The sequence below is a fragment of the Procambarus clarkii genome, chromosome 91, assembly GCF_040958095.1.
Source record: "Procambarus clarkii isolate CNS0578487 chromosome 91, FALCON_Pclarkii_2.0, whole genome shotgun sequence".
Lineage (NCBI taxonomy): Eukaryota > Metazoa > Arthropoda > Malacostraca > Decapoda > Cambaridae > Procambarus > Procambarus clarkii.
In genome coordinates this window covers 7,627,287-7,641,821 of record NC_091240.1, presented here as the reverse complement: position 1 = coordinate 7,641,821, position 14,535 = coordinate 7,627,287, and the positions used below count along the sequence as shown (strand labels likewise).

At 38.3% G+C, this 14,535-nt stretch overlaps 1 protein-coding gene across 2 annotated transcripts in view; it reads right to left on the bottom strand.

Moving 5' to 3' along the window:
• Window positions 1–10,852, bottom strand: part of LOC123773988 (ATP-binding cassette sub-family C member 12) — a 208,392-nt gene extending 197,540 nt beyond the window's left edge. For both annotated transcript variants that reach the window (XM_069318722.1, XM_069318724.1), the window contains exon 1: window positions 10,150–10,852. The gene's annotated coding sequence lies outside the window, so the exon portion shown is untranslated. The remainder of the gene's footprint in view (window positions 1–10,149) is intronic.
• Window positions 10,853–14,535: the final 3,683 nt, after the last annotated feature.

Below are 14,535 nucleotides of genomic sequence, written 5' to 3'. Positions count from 1 at the left end.
TCAGAGAGAGCAGCACTGAGGGTAAATAGGTTCCAGTCCGCCTAAGCAAATTGCCACCTAGGGAAGGAGAGGGGAGGGTTAAAAGAGAAAAAGGTAACAAGGATGGGGAAATGGTCACTGCCATGGAGGTCATCAAGAACCTGCCATGTGAAATCTAAGTAAAGAGAAGAGGAGCAAAAAGAAAGATTAAGACAGGAAGGGTGCGAGTCCGAGAGTCCAAATGCGTGGGCTCACCAGAATTCAGAAGAGACAGGGAAGAAGAGAGGGTAAACGGCTCAAGAAGGCGACCCTGGGTGTTCGTCAGAACATCACCCCAAAGGGAATGACGACAACTGAACATAAGAACAAAGGCAACTGCAGAAGGCCTATTGGCCCATATGAGACAGCTCCTATTTATAACCACCCAATCCCACTCATATACATGTCTAACCCGTGCTTGAAACAATCGAGGGACCCCACCTCCACCACGTTACGCGGTAATTGGTTCCACAAATCAACAACCCTGTTACCGAACCAGTATTTACCCTGCGAGAGAGAAATCACCCAGCAGGAGCACAGGCTCTGGCAAGGAGTCCAGTAGGTGTTTCAGATCAGGAAGAGAAAGCGGGACAATCGGGGGAAGATAAATGGAACAAACGGTGTACAATTTCCCCACAAAGATACGAGCAGCAGAATAATGGCGAGGCGAAGGAAAAAGCAAGGGGACAAAGGGAACATCAGAACGAATCGAGAGCAGAAGAGTTAGAGGGGGAGGCGGAGAGAAAGGAATAGCCACGAAAACGACCAGGACAAGCACCAAGCATCAGCTCCTGGAGACTGACACAATGGGGCGAAAACCGCAAAATCAGAAATTGGAGTTCAAGGAAATTGGCATAATAACCCCGAACGTTCCATTGAATAATAGACATCGACGAGAAGAGAAAGGACAACAACAGAGAACAAGGAAGAAACAAAGGCGAAAGAGGAACATAGCATGTTAAAGAAGATCAGGGTCGGGATCAGGGTCAGCAAAGTCAGGGGTTAGGAGCATGGGTAAACTGAGCAAAGATGGAGGGAAGGAAGCGGGAGAACAGACCAGAGGTAGACGGGTGGGGTCTGGAGGAGGAGGAAGAGGAGACAACCGAGAGGAGCAGTCAAGGACAGCAGCAGGAAGAGGAGGAGCAGGACGAGTAGAAAGAGGGGAGCGCACCTCAGTAAGGGCAGCAACCGAGAGGGAAGCGGGGGCCAAAGTAACCTTCATAGCAGGAACAGGGGGCGCAGCCACCAAAATGGGAGGGGAAGAAGCGAGAGAGGCAGAAGCAGGGGCCGAGGAAGAAAGCGAAGCCTTCTTACCCGCCAGGGAGGAGGAAGGAGAGGAGCCAGGCTTACGCTTCCGACTTAAAGACACAGGTGTCCCAGCAACTAAGTACTGGGCAACGGAATCTAGCGTCTCAACAAGAGAAGCTGAACGAGGGCACACACGATGGCCGTTGCGAGAGTGTTGGACATCAGCCCACTCTGACAGGCAGCGGAGAGCCAAGAGACGGAGGACAAGAATGGGAAGGAGGACCGGAAGGAGACGAGGAAGAAGACACTGGAGACATGGCAGACCGGGCAGAAAGAAGGGGAACCCCAGACAGAGGACCAGGAGGGGGGACCCTTCAGGACAGAACTCAAAGGAACAGAGGAGGGGGCAGTGGGCGTATCAGGGTCCAAGGCCCGGAAACGGTTTTGAGTCTGAGGAAGGTGGGAAGGACGAGGAGAGGAAGAGCGCAACATGCGAGCATAAGAGACGTTAGCATAAGGTGGGAGCCGGCGAACCTGGCGCCTCGCCTTAGGAAAAGATAAATGCTCCCGGTGCTTCAAGTTGAGGACGGCTGCCTCAAGCTTGACAGGGGGGACTAACCCAAGGAGCATCACACTCCGGCAGCCGCCCACCAAGCCCCCTCACGGCAGCAACGAGCTGGACAGGGAGGGGGTTTAGCTAAGCAAGTGACAATCTTTTGAAGCTAGTTACACTATTATTAATGTTATATAAACTTCTGACTAGCAACACAATTTTTCAACTCTCAAACAGCTCTATTCCTGGTCATTGTTTCCTACTCTTGTCAGTTTTCTTCTCCCTGTCAATTCTTATTTAATTTTGTTATTGATATTGAAGGTATTGGCTAACAATATTATTGCTCCTGGACAGCCCCCCCCCCACCCTTCCCAAGTTTCCTTAACGTCTACCTTAACAATAACAACTACTACAACTATAGCCAGAGTCCAGCAGCACTTGCATGCGGGGTAATCCTTAACAGTCAATTTCAACCTTTTAAACCACCAGCCAGTCACAGACGCGCTCACTCTCTTAAACGAAAGCTGAGTGGAGAGTGAGGAAAACCTTGTAGCTGTGACAGACAAAATCCAGACAGACAAAGATGTCTATCAATGCCCTGTATATCAAACATTTTTAAATTGGTGGATGGTAAATTGGTGTGGATGATTCTTTGGCCAAATACCACCACTCATCCAGCCAACTTATGAGTGTAATTTTTGCTGTTTAAGAGCCCAAAAAAATTAATAGCTTTGAATCAAGCATGGCTGCCAAGCCATACACTGAAGAACAAAAGCATAGATCCTACGAGATGCCATTCACAGCTCTCATAAAGCTTGAGGTTAGGTCAAGAAAACATTGCAAACATTCTTTGTGTTGAAATAAAGTGAGTACAATATGTAGATTATGACAGTGATTGAGATTTTATAATAAATTCACAGGTGGTTTGTAGAGGCTGTTTAACGCGATAATCATGAACTGGTTACAGATGAACAAGTGTGCAATAAAAGGAAAATGAAGAGGATGAAGAAATGCACAATAACATTATCTTCAATCAACAGGAACTATTATAACTCTCTTGGAAACTTATTGCGCAAGAAAGTGACAATACCAGTAGCTTGAGATGCCTTAAGAATATTACATCAAAGGGACATTAAAGGCAATAAAAACGTATGCAAATGTATAGCTGTTTGGTAAAAGACCATTTCAAAGACGAGGCGTGGAGACTTAATAGGTGTCATGCATGGACTGTCGGTAAAATTGTTGGGCAGCCTCCCCACCCCAACCCCCCAATTTTTTTGCTACCAATTTAAAGGATAAAATAATTATATAAATGATATTATATAGTAAATCCAAAGGAAATATCAACCACCCTACTATCAATATACAATACTTTTCATAAACAAAAATACAGTATACAGAACATGATACAGTCATAAATCATTACAGAGTACATACATTTAATAAAACCGCTAATACACAAACCATTTCGGCGTACAGGTAACTTAAAATAATTCCATTTATGGCAAATGAAAATTTACAACAGAATAATATAAGCTAAAGAAGAATGATGGCAAAGAAAACTGACAAGAAAGTACATTATCTCAGGAATGAACAAAATTGTATTAGAGTATTGTACAGAATGAAGTTCTTTGTTAGAGAATAAGAGATCCAAAACAAAGAATATAGTTAAAATTCATTAGCGTACAGCTAGTAGAAACTAACCAAGAGTGATCCAACACAGCAATAATACCGTAATACTGTATGGTAGTAAATTACTAAAATACAATCTCTCAAAATGCAAATTCTGCATTCTGCAAATTAAATTTCTACTCCCTTCACAAATACAGTAGTCTACATTCAAACTATTTCAGACAATCAATGACAACTGACCACACACTAAATAGTACAGTACTGTATTTAAATTAGTGAGTAGAAACCAAACAAGAATGGTAGACCTTATGCATGTCATTACAGTAACTCTAAACTGATTCAACAAGTTTTGATGTGAGTGGGATTTGAGTCAGTATACTAAAATAATAAAACCCTAAATACTGCACACTCAAATAAAACCAGGGGACGTATTCTATTTGTGCTCAAGATTACTAAATTTGAATTTAATATGGCTTGGCTTTTAGGTCAAGAAATAAAGTGTTTGAACACAAGTTTTAGTGTTTTAATAGTTTTTTCCTCACATCTTGCCCGAAGCACTGTGCATATTAGTGGCTTTAAGCATAGTTTATACAGTACAGTACTAGCTCTTATCTAGAAATCCAACAGTCTGGTTGTAACTCATTTTGTACGTATGTACTTTTACCTAAAGTAATATCATTATTATTATCATCTGAAACAATGAAAATCTTGGACTTCACAATGCTACCATAGCTTTGTTGAGAGCAATGAAGATTACGAAAGATTACTGTAATTTACTAGACATGAGGGTATTATATTATGTGTGAAACCAGTTCTTTGTTTATCCTTGTACTTGTTAAGAACTGAGAGAATAGAAAAATAAAAATGCCAAGATGTTTTTACTAAAACCTATATCAAGATATTAGAAAAATATACTTTCAAATATAATTAAAACTATAATTTATTAAATCTAATCTACAATTATAAATTAATTGCTATGTACTGTTTATTAAAACTGTGCCTCTTAAAAAAATGTCAATCATTTTCAAATTCTTTTCAACAATTCAAACATTTTCTCTTTTAATTTTAAGTATTACCCCATTACACTTTTACAGAATCCTCCTAATTACTTTTAGTTATGCACAAAATGCTCTGCATATTAGTGGCTTTATGTACAGGTATTTACTTCTCTTGCTTTCAAATTCTCCACTTGTTTATGTATCATATGTATGTACTGTGACGATAATCTCTTTCAAGAGAGATTGGGCCTGCTCTTCCCTTCAAAGTACGTAACAACAACAGATAATATAGAAGATATATCCAGCAAGTATCTCCAAAACGTTTTGCCCAGAGAGCAAAACGTATCCAGCACACCGGCACACCTGCTACCGCCCGCCACCGTAAACCGGCAAACTGCTTGTCCATCGCCTGCCTGTCGCTGATTGGCTGGTGTCCCGTCGCACCTGCCCTCCACCCTCCACCACAAGTTGATGTCTGGGCTGCAGTGGCCCAGAGTAGTCAGAATATCCCAGTGCTCCTTGCAGTTGACATCTCTCGTTGGTAGACTAAGCCTTGGCTTTCGTGTACTAAGGGAGGTGGCAGCTTGAAGCCAATATTCCGGCATCATTATTATTTATTTTGCTATAACTCGCTTGTCTTAACGTAACTTTTCATTTGCCAGTGATTATTCTTATTATTTTGTTTGTTGTCTAGCCTTGTATATTTTATGCTTAATTTTATTCATGTCTTGTTTTTCTAACATAATTAAAATTTCATTGTTAAATTAACTTGTGTTTTGTGTGTCTTCCCATTACCTTACCACAGATGAAAGTTCCAGCTTTTTCTCTTTTTTTTTTCTTTAATGTGACGAGGCCCTGCCCCTAGCTTTTGAAACAGCCGAACAACAACGCTTTACCGTCACAGTACTCTTAAATAAAGTGTTATTATAATTATTAATAAGATGAATAAGATTCACTTCAGATCTCTCATGATATCTTAAGTGAATAAAGTGCGGGTAAAGTGAACAGTAAATTACTAGCATGGCATAATTTTTTTTTTTTTTTTGAGATATATACAAGAGTTGTTACTTTCTTGTACAGCCACTAGTACGCATAGCTTTTCGGGCAGGTCCCTGGAATACGATCCCCGCCACAAAGAATCGTTTTTACAACCAAGTACTCATTTTACTGTTGAGTTAAACAGAGGCTACAGTTAAGGATTTACGCCCAGTAAATCCTCCCCGGCCAGGATACGAACCCATGACAAAGCACTCACGGAATGCCAGGCGAGTGTCTTACCACTGCACCACAGAGACTAAGTGTACTGTGTACTATATTGTGTGTGCTATAAGAAGAGCCGGTACAAACTCAATTTAATGATTTGCTTAAGAATACCCAATGAAGGAGTGAATATCAATAAACCATAATGCAAATTAAACATATCAAATGAATAGTATTATTATTTATTAACTCAGTTTTAAGAGGCAAGTTTTATGCCAACTTTTAGCCTTGAATTACATAATGATGTGAAGAGACTTTCGCTGGACTGAATATACAGAACAAGTCTACCAAATGAATTTTCACATTAAAATGTCTAACATGAATACAATAAACACCAGCAAAGTAAAAGTACAGTAGAAAATACATTTAAAAAAAAAACGGTATTTTCTACTACTGTATTTATATTTATTGTATTAAGCAAACCTATTCTGCTTTTTTGGATATACTGTACCTTATAGCTAGTCTGATGGTATGTTTATTATGAATTTTAAATTATTATATAATTTTTTTTTTTAAACTTTGCCAGCCTTGCACAATTGCTCCTAAATATCGGAAGCATGTTACAGTGTGAATTCTTTCACTAACCTAAATAAAATATGCTCTCTGGCATTAAATATCAACCTTGAATGCCGATAAGCATTTCCTTAAAACTATGTGTTAATTGATGTCATAGTATTATCCCTAAAGTCTATCATATAAAACCAAACATTAATTTTAAAGCTTGGCCAAATCACTGCATGCAAGTGGCCTTATAGAAATTATATACTGTACACCTGTGGAAACTAAATTATGAAGAATTAGCATACAGTACTTCAAAAACTTTTTTGAACACAAAATTACTTGAACACAATTTGGAATAATATCTCTGAGCTGGAACTAAAGGTATTCAGCACTGTACTCTATACTGTTTCATTCAGATTTTTTCCCCAACAAGCTATGCTGGTTATCTTATTGTTTTCAACAACAACTGTATCTGTCTACACAAAATATTTGTATCATTCATAGTTCTATCAATAAATTATCTGCATTACAGTACTTGTATATTTTTAGGTTTCAGCAAATAAAACAAACTACAGTACATTTGGCGTATACTGTACTTTCGACAAAGCTGATAATTGTTTTTAATGTATAATTGATGGTTACTTTTCCTTAAGTATATGAACTAATAATATACAAAGCTGTTTAGAATTTTTCTCAAACCTACTTGAATAAGAAAGATATAGTATTGAAAGCTGCTGCTGTTCATTAGGTTGATGAGGGTAATTACACTGCACTAGTCAATAAAAATTAAGTAAAATTACACTATCAATCACAACTACAAAAAATAAAAAATAAAACGCAAAAATAATTCTAATATCCAGGTATAAAATTACACAAGTGTTGTGTGATATTGTACTCACACTACATGGTAGAGTTTCGCAATATTCTTTCAAGGCCCCTAATTCAGCACAGCAGTTTGGGTAACTTAAAGCTAACCGGGTAATTAGTATGCATGTCTCGATACAAAGATGGGGTTAAGGAAAAATAAATTGGCCAAGATGCAGATAATTGAAGTATTTACAGTGAAATAATGAGCTTGATTATGATTAACATATATTTAAGTACTGTACATATACCCAAAAATAATTGTAAAATTAAAATTGTAAGGTCATGTAATTATGTTTAATATTTATTATTTTATTACTGCATATGATATTACCAGAGGCGAATTATAATTACAAAAGGAATGAAGGACTTACAGATGAGATTCTGTAGTTTTGGCGAGATTTATTAGTTTTAAAAATAGGGACAATTATTTTAACAGAATATTTTACAGAATTTTTAAAATATAAACAACAGCAATCAATCAATTGCCTTTTTGAGAATGAAGGCTCTATCGGTGATTTATGCTGTTATGTATTAGATATTCTCCACAATAATGTAGATTATTATTTTAATTTAGTATATGACACTAATTTAAATACAGTGCTTATAGTACTTTTTTTTAGTTAAAGGCACTACAGTATTTTATTGCAATTGGGAAAATTTCCCAATATAGGCCTAACCACTTCATGTGCATGTTGTTTCTGCTTTGGTTGAGTAGGCCTCTCAAAATATAAAATATTACTGGTGAAATAATAAAATGGTTTATGTAATTAAGTGATGAATATTATTTAAGATTATTTCTAAGTGTTTAGAGTTACATATCAGTTAATTATATACTCAAGCTCATTTTTCACTGTGTAATCAAATTATCTGCAACTTAAATATACAATATTTAAGTAATACCACATTAATAGCTGAGTAAATAGTTAATTGTAATTTTGGGTAAACAAACCAAGCTATAAATGTACAAAATGAACTTTTATGAATGAAGTTTATATGATTATTTAATTACACTAAAAATACAGTACTGTATTAGTTTTGAGACTTGCCCAAAATGCTATGCATGCTTAGCAGCCTTATAAATTCTGTTTAATGCTGTACCATATATGTATACAATGCAATATAACCAATATACAGTATATGTTTTTAAATAAACTACTGTATTATAATTCTTATACAAATTCTGTTGCAGCTTTAGAGCTTTGAAGATACAGTATTGTATAGAACATTTGAACACCTGTGAAGTGCATTTACATCCAGCATGTTCAAGGATTTAAATGAAAATGCTGCGTTCTGTCTAGGAATTAGACTTTTGTTGTTCTAATTGCCAATTTGCATTGAACAATTAAGTGCGAGGTAGGTTTAAGTTTGATTCCCAGGTACAAATACCATAAGTGAGATATGGGTATATGGGTGAGTAATATATTGTAGTGTCAGGGTGGAGGGAGATGCATAATACAGTAGTGGATTTTAGAGAGTATGCCTACACCTTTAGATACTTTTTTTTTATTATAGTACTTTTTTGTGTCGCAATTAGTTTAATTTGTTATCTGTGTGTATGCCATGGAGTTTCTCATCTGATCACAATTGGCATACTGTTAATTCTTTGGTCTATTTGATTAGTAGATTTATTGGCAATAAATTATTGCTTACAATATCTTGTAAATGTTAACAGAGTGTTTCCTAATATTTATTCACATGAAGTTTGTTTTGTTTAGGCTAGCAGGCTATTTACTGCATAAATTAAGATGACTGAATTAGTACATATTAGAGAAAATGAATGTTGTGTCATCAGCAAATAGTATATTTGCTTAAGATGTTCCATGATACTGGGCAGATCAATGATGTATGAGAGAGGAGTGACCAAGTATGCTACCTTGTGACTTAATTGACTGTTTTGATAAATTAGTTATTATCGACTTCAATCCCCCATCCAATAGAAGAGTGGCAGAAAGATTAGTCAAAATGGGTTGAAGTCCTTGACTCCCAGTGATCTTTTCGTTCTGTAATTTACATTTCTGGCGAGATATATATATATAATTGTAAATTTTCATATCCTGCATCCCAAAAGTTTACAGTGGGGCGTGCTGGTAAGATTTACAATCACATTCATGTACTATCTATGGGACACTTGGATAAGATTTCTGGTAATACAGTATTTGGAACAGAAATTTCTGAAAGAGTTCCCTCTAAATCCTTAACTTTTTCACATGTCATCACATGTATAGTGATGCAGCTGGGTATTCGAATAATTTTGTTAACAAAGAGTATGGAAGGAGTAGTGACGTTCGTGTTAAAACTACATACTGTATATATATAGCAGCCTAGTGGACCAAACTCTCACAGGTCAAGCCTGGCCTCGGGCCGGGCTTAGGGAGTAGAACTCCCAGAACCCCATCAACCAGGTAAAATATTATATATATATATATATATATATATATATTATATTATTATTATTTATATATATATTATATATATATATATCCCTCAATAGTGGTTGATGGTCACGTCAATTAGTCAAGTTTAATACCGTAGGTTCTGGCTAGTAACTAGTTGGGTAACACGACACCCACATGCAACCAGATTCCTGTCCCTGACAATGGAACCCCGAAACAGTAATTTAATTTAAAAGTTTTATTATTAAACCAGGTCGCCGTTGGCGACAATCAAAACAATGTGTTAAGGATATCATGAATATATATATTTACGGCTTCATTAGGTATACTATACGCATATCGTAAATGGAAATTAAATTTATATTAAATAATAGGCACCTAGAATAGAACGCATGGCTTTTAACATAAAATACTCGGAAGCCTACTAAAATCGTAGTGAAAAAAGCACGTTGCCAAAATAGGTTTATCAAAACATTGCAGCATACATTATCAAACAAATCAAAACTAATTTAGCCCAAAATATCAAGGATTACAAAAATTACGCCGTCAATAAAAACAGCACTGTGCCTACCAGCACTTGAGCAGAAAATAATTTTAGCCATTACGCTAGTCTTAAGCTACTCACAACTCCTGAGCAAGACAGCTCAGGAGCCTCAGATGATTAATAAAAGCAACATACCTGGGGTTTAATTGAAGAAAATCAAGAGAGCACGTCAACAAACCCCCTCTCAGACCGGTGGTTACGGGGTGACTGACTGACTGGCCGGCCTGGGGTGTCAACAACACCGCGGCTCTTTAAATCCCTCGGTCAATACGTTATTCCTCCCTTGTCTACCATTCACAATTTTCCCAATGTCCATTTGTTTATCATAAAATGAGATGCATAAGGGACTAATTCGTTCTTTATCATCACGAGTACTTGTTTGCTACTAAATTCAAACAATTTCTTGATAATTTCATTGTTTTATAGTTTCTTGTGAGTACATGAGTGGAAAATGTTTATGGTTGTGGTGGCGGGGACTTGTAGCTGATTATTGTGGTCGTCAATGGTTGGGAATTGGCGGGAGATAGTGGATGTTCACGGTGAAAAGGACTGTTATAGTCCCTTCCACTTTGAATGCTGGTGGAATAGGGATTGTAGTAGTGGTGGGAGGGATTGAGGCAGTGGTGGGGATGATAGTGAAGGTAGAGGTATGATATAGTGATGTTTGGTGGTCATGGTTGGGTAGAGAGATGTGATGGGGGATGCTGAAACAGGCGAAATGTTTGAGCATCTTTATGCTTCGCCTACTAGCCTTCTTCTTGTATACCTGTTACGTTAATTAACTTTAACAGTCCTGAAATATGATACGTGGGGTTTATGGTGTAAGAGGGAGGCGGTAGTGGAATGTGGTTGGGGGGGGGGGGCGAGGGGATGGTGGTAGTCGGATATGGTTGGGGATGGTGGTACACAGATGTGGTGGGGGAATGGTGGTAGAGAGATGTGGTGCGATATGGTGAAAACGGACGTATAGTGAAGAGATGTGGGGGGGGGGGGCATGGTGTTAGTGGAATGTGGTGAATGGTAACTCTCATAGAAAACGGTAGAAATTGTTGCAAAACTTAACTAGAAGCAAATATTATAAATCTACTTGTATTATCGTTTATTTAGTAATATTTGTATGTGCCGAAGTATATACACTTGAATGTTTACTTTCACCCCTGACCTATTTTCAGGACTAAAATATACTTGCTGCATGGTTAGTAAATTATTATGTTGGTCTTAATAACCCTCTCGCAGTTCATACGCTTGAACCAAACAAGCCTTATAGTGCTCTAATAATGGTCTAGCTACAGCTTTAAACAGCAGCATTACTAATGATTAAAATAAGCAAGTAATGAATTCCAACGAAGACTCTGAAGCTCCTCTAGCCAGGAACGGTCGACCCTACACACGTAGGGTTCTTTGGCTAGGCCGAGGGGTAGAAATAGCCTAAGCTACGCCTATCCTTCAATCATTTGTTTTATTAGGTACAATCATTAGGTACATCTGCATTTGTGCAGCTACCCTAGACTATATGAAGGGGAGTACAGTGTGTCAAAAAAGCTAGCTACGTGATGCTAAAAAAATCCCCATCACACAGGATGGTTAGTCATACAGAGGCATGTGATAAGTAGTCTGCACTGACAGACTCTGGGTGCAATATGAGGCTATCGTGAGCGCAAGAGTGAATAAGGCAGTAGTGATAATAAAAGTCCCCATCTCGCAGGATGGTTAGTCATACAGGGCATGAAGTCTCTTATCAAGTTACAGCCCCTTTCAGCTCAGACTGAACTATCCCACCGCTGCCACCATTGTAACACTGGTTAGGGTTTCTCTCTCTACTTCTCTTTCTTTCTTTACCCTCTACCCGTATTCTTACTTTTATTTGCAATATGAGGCTGATATGGGTGCAATATGAGGCTATCGTGAGCGCAAGAGTGAATAAGGCAGTAGTGATAATAAAAGTCCCCATCTCGCAGGATGGTTAGTCATACAGGGCATGAAGTCTCTTATCAAGTTACAGCCCCTTTGCCAGGCAAGTTCACTACGGGCTCACCATATCCCGTGCTACTTGGAACCTGTTCCGAGTAGCTGAATCTATAACAACAACAGCAATCAAAGCAGCTGCAGTGCACACAAAGCAGCTGCAATGCACGCAAACCAGCTGCAGTGCACGCAATGGTTATGTTATCACCATAGTATTATCAACCGTATAAATCAATGTCGAAGAACACTCACCGGTGTCTGATTAAGACTTTTTTTTGTACGTGTGTCCAATGATGTCCGACCATTTGCGTGCGAGTTGACAGGATGAGCCCGAGGGTGCATAATAGATTACCCGAGAGCAATAATCAATACCTGGACGCGGCTGGGGTCTACCTGGTGTAACAAACTAGGCTGGTTGTAAGAATTATCCAGAGTGGTTTATCGACAAAAGAGAATGGGAAGCTGAGCCCGCATGGTGACCTGACCCCCAGGGGAATTCGCGGTGGAAATAACCGACGCTTTGTTCATAGCTGCGTATAATGAATCATCCTATAGTATTCAGTAATTTAGAGAAAATTAGCCTTTATTCATTTTGCATTAAAATTGTATTGTATAATAGTACTGGGTACAACATCAAGAGGATTCTAATTATTGAGTTTAAGTCACCATCAGTGACGTCACGAATCAGATCTAACTTGTAAGGCGGAGTGACCGGCGGTCATAGGTCAGTAGGGTTGACAGGTCTACTATTTCTCAAAGTTTTAATAACCATTTTTGTGATCGGGAACAGCTCTGCCGTTAGAGGCTTGTGTAATTTAATTTCAGTAAAATAATTCAACCAGTCTGGATCAATTAAGTACAACAGAGTTTAATTGTTATAACTTAAACCTTGCTAGTAACTTGGTAGAACTTTGACTGACTAGGCGGAAGGATACAATGCTCTGTCTGGGGTAGACCAGACAAGGGAGAGATCAGTGTGAATACGGGAGCAGCTGGGAGAGGTCAACCATCTTACCTCTCCCCAAGACCAGCCCAACATCTAGAGCTGGTCGCCCAAGGTATAGTTGCTATTGTTAATTATAGGGATAGTCTTCTCATTTGCCATTCAGGTCAAGTAGGGAGTGTTAAAGTGATAGGGAGTGAACATATTTAGATTTTGTTTTAGTTTTCTTTTAATAAATTAAATTTGTTATTAATTTGCATTTTATTATTTCCATGTGTTTTATGTGTACACTTGTCCTGGTCACGTGGTCCACACGAGGCAGAGTTGGATTGGGCGCCGATTCTAACATCGAATCATTCCCGTGAAATTAATTCCACACTCAAGTTTCCGAGGTTATAAACTACTAGTGGGGATCAAGCCCCAAGGTTGATTAATTAGCGTGATCGATCCAGACCTCGATCATTGCTCTGTGTTACTGGTCTGGTGGTGGCAGCGTAGAGGCGACTCTAGGGTTTTGCTCAGAGCCTAGGTCACGTCATACTGGGTGTAGAATCCTAAGTCGGTCAATCGTCTTAGGACCACGTGGCATGGAGTTGGCTTTGTTAAAAGTTTTGGAGTCCCTTGGTTTAGAAATAAAAGTAAGAATACGGGTAGAGGGTAAAGAAAGAAAGAGAAGTAGAGAGAGAAACCCTAACCAGTGTTACAATGGTGGCAGCGGTGGGATAGTTCAGTCTGAAGTTATAACTTTAATGTTATGTTTGAGCACGGTGTGGCCGGCTCTAGAGGACACATGGACTTGGCTAGTGAAGAGCCAAGAGAGTTTAATAGCTAGTTTTTGATGGTAGAGTAGGGACATGTTATTTAGCTATGTCAGTAAGGATAGGATGTATGTTTCTTGATGTTAGAGGATTGCTGTCAGTTGACAGCTGAGAAATTTATGAAATATGAACATGGTTATTATGATGGACTATTATTTGTCAAATTTTATTAGTTAGGTTAGCTTTTGTTTGTGGCATGAGTTGAATTCTGGGTTTGGATACTAAACCTCGTGATTTTTTAACAAATTAACAAGGTTTACTAAGTGCTTGTGCGGGGGGGTTGTAACAAACTAGGCTGGTTGTAAGAATTATCCAGAGTGGTTTATCGACAAAAGAGAATGGGAAGCTGAGCCCGCATGGTGACCTGACCCCCAGGGGAATTCGCGGTGGAAATAACCGACGCTTTGTTCATAGCTGCGTATAATGAATCATCCTATAGTATTCAGTAATTTAGAGAAAATTAGCCTTTATTCATTTTGCATTAAAATTGTATTGTATAATAGTACTGGGTACAACATCAAGAGGATTCTAATTATTGAGTTTAAGTCACCATCAGTGACGTCACGAATCAGATCTAACTTGTAAGGCGGAGTGACCGGCGGTCATAGGTCAGTAGGGTTGACAGGTCTACTATTTCTCAAAGTTTTAATAACCATTTTTGTGATCGGGAACAGCTCTGCCGTTAGAGGCTTGTGTAATTTAATTTCAGTAAAATAATTCAACCAGTCTGGATCAATTAAGTACAACAGAGTTTAATTGTTATAACTTAAACCTTGCTAGTAACTTGGTAGAACT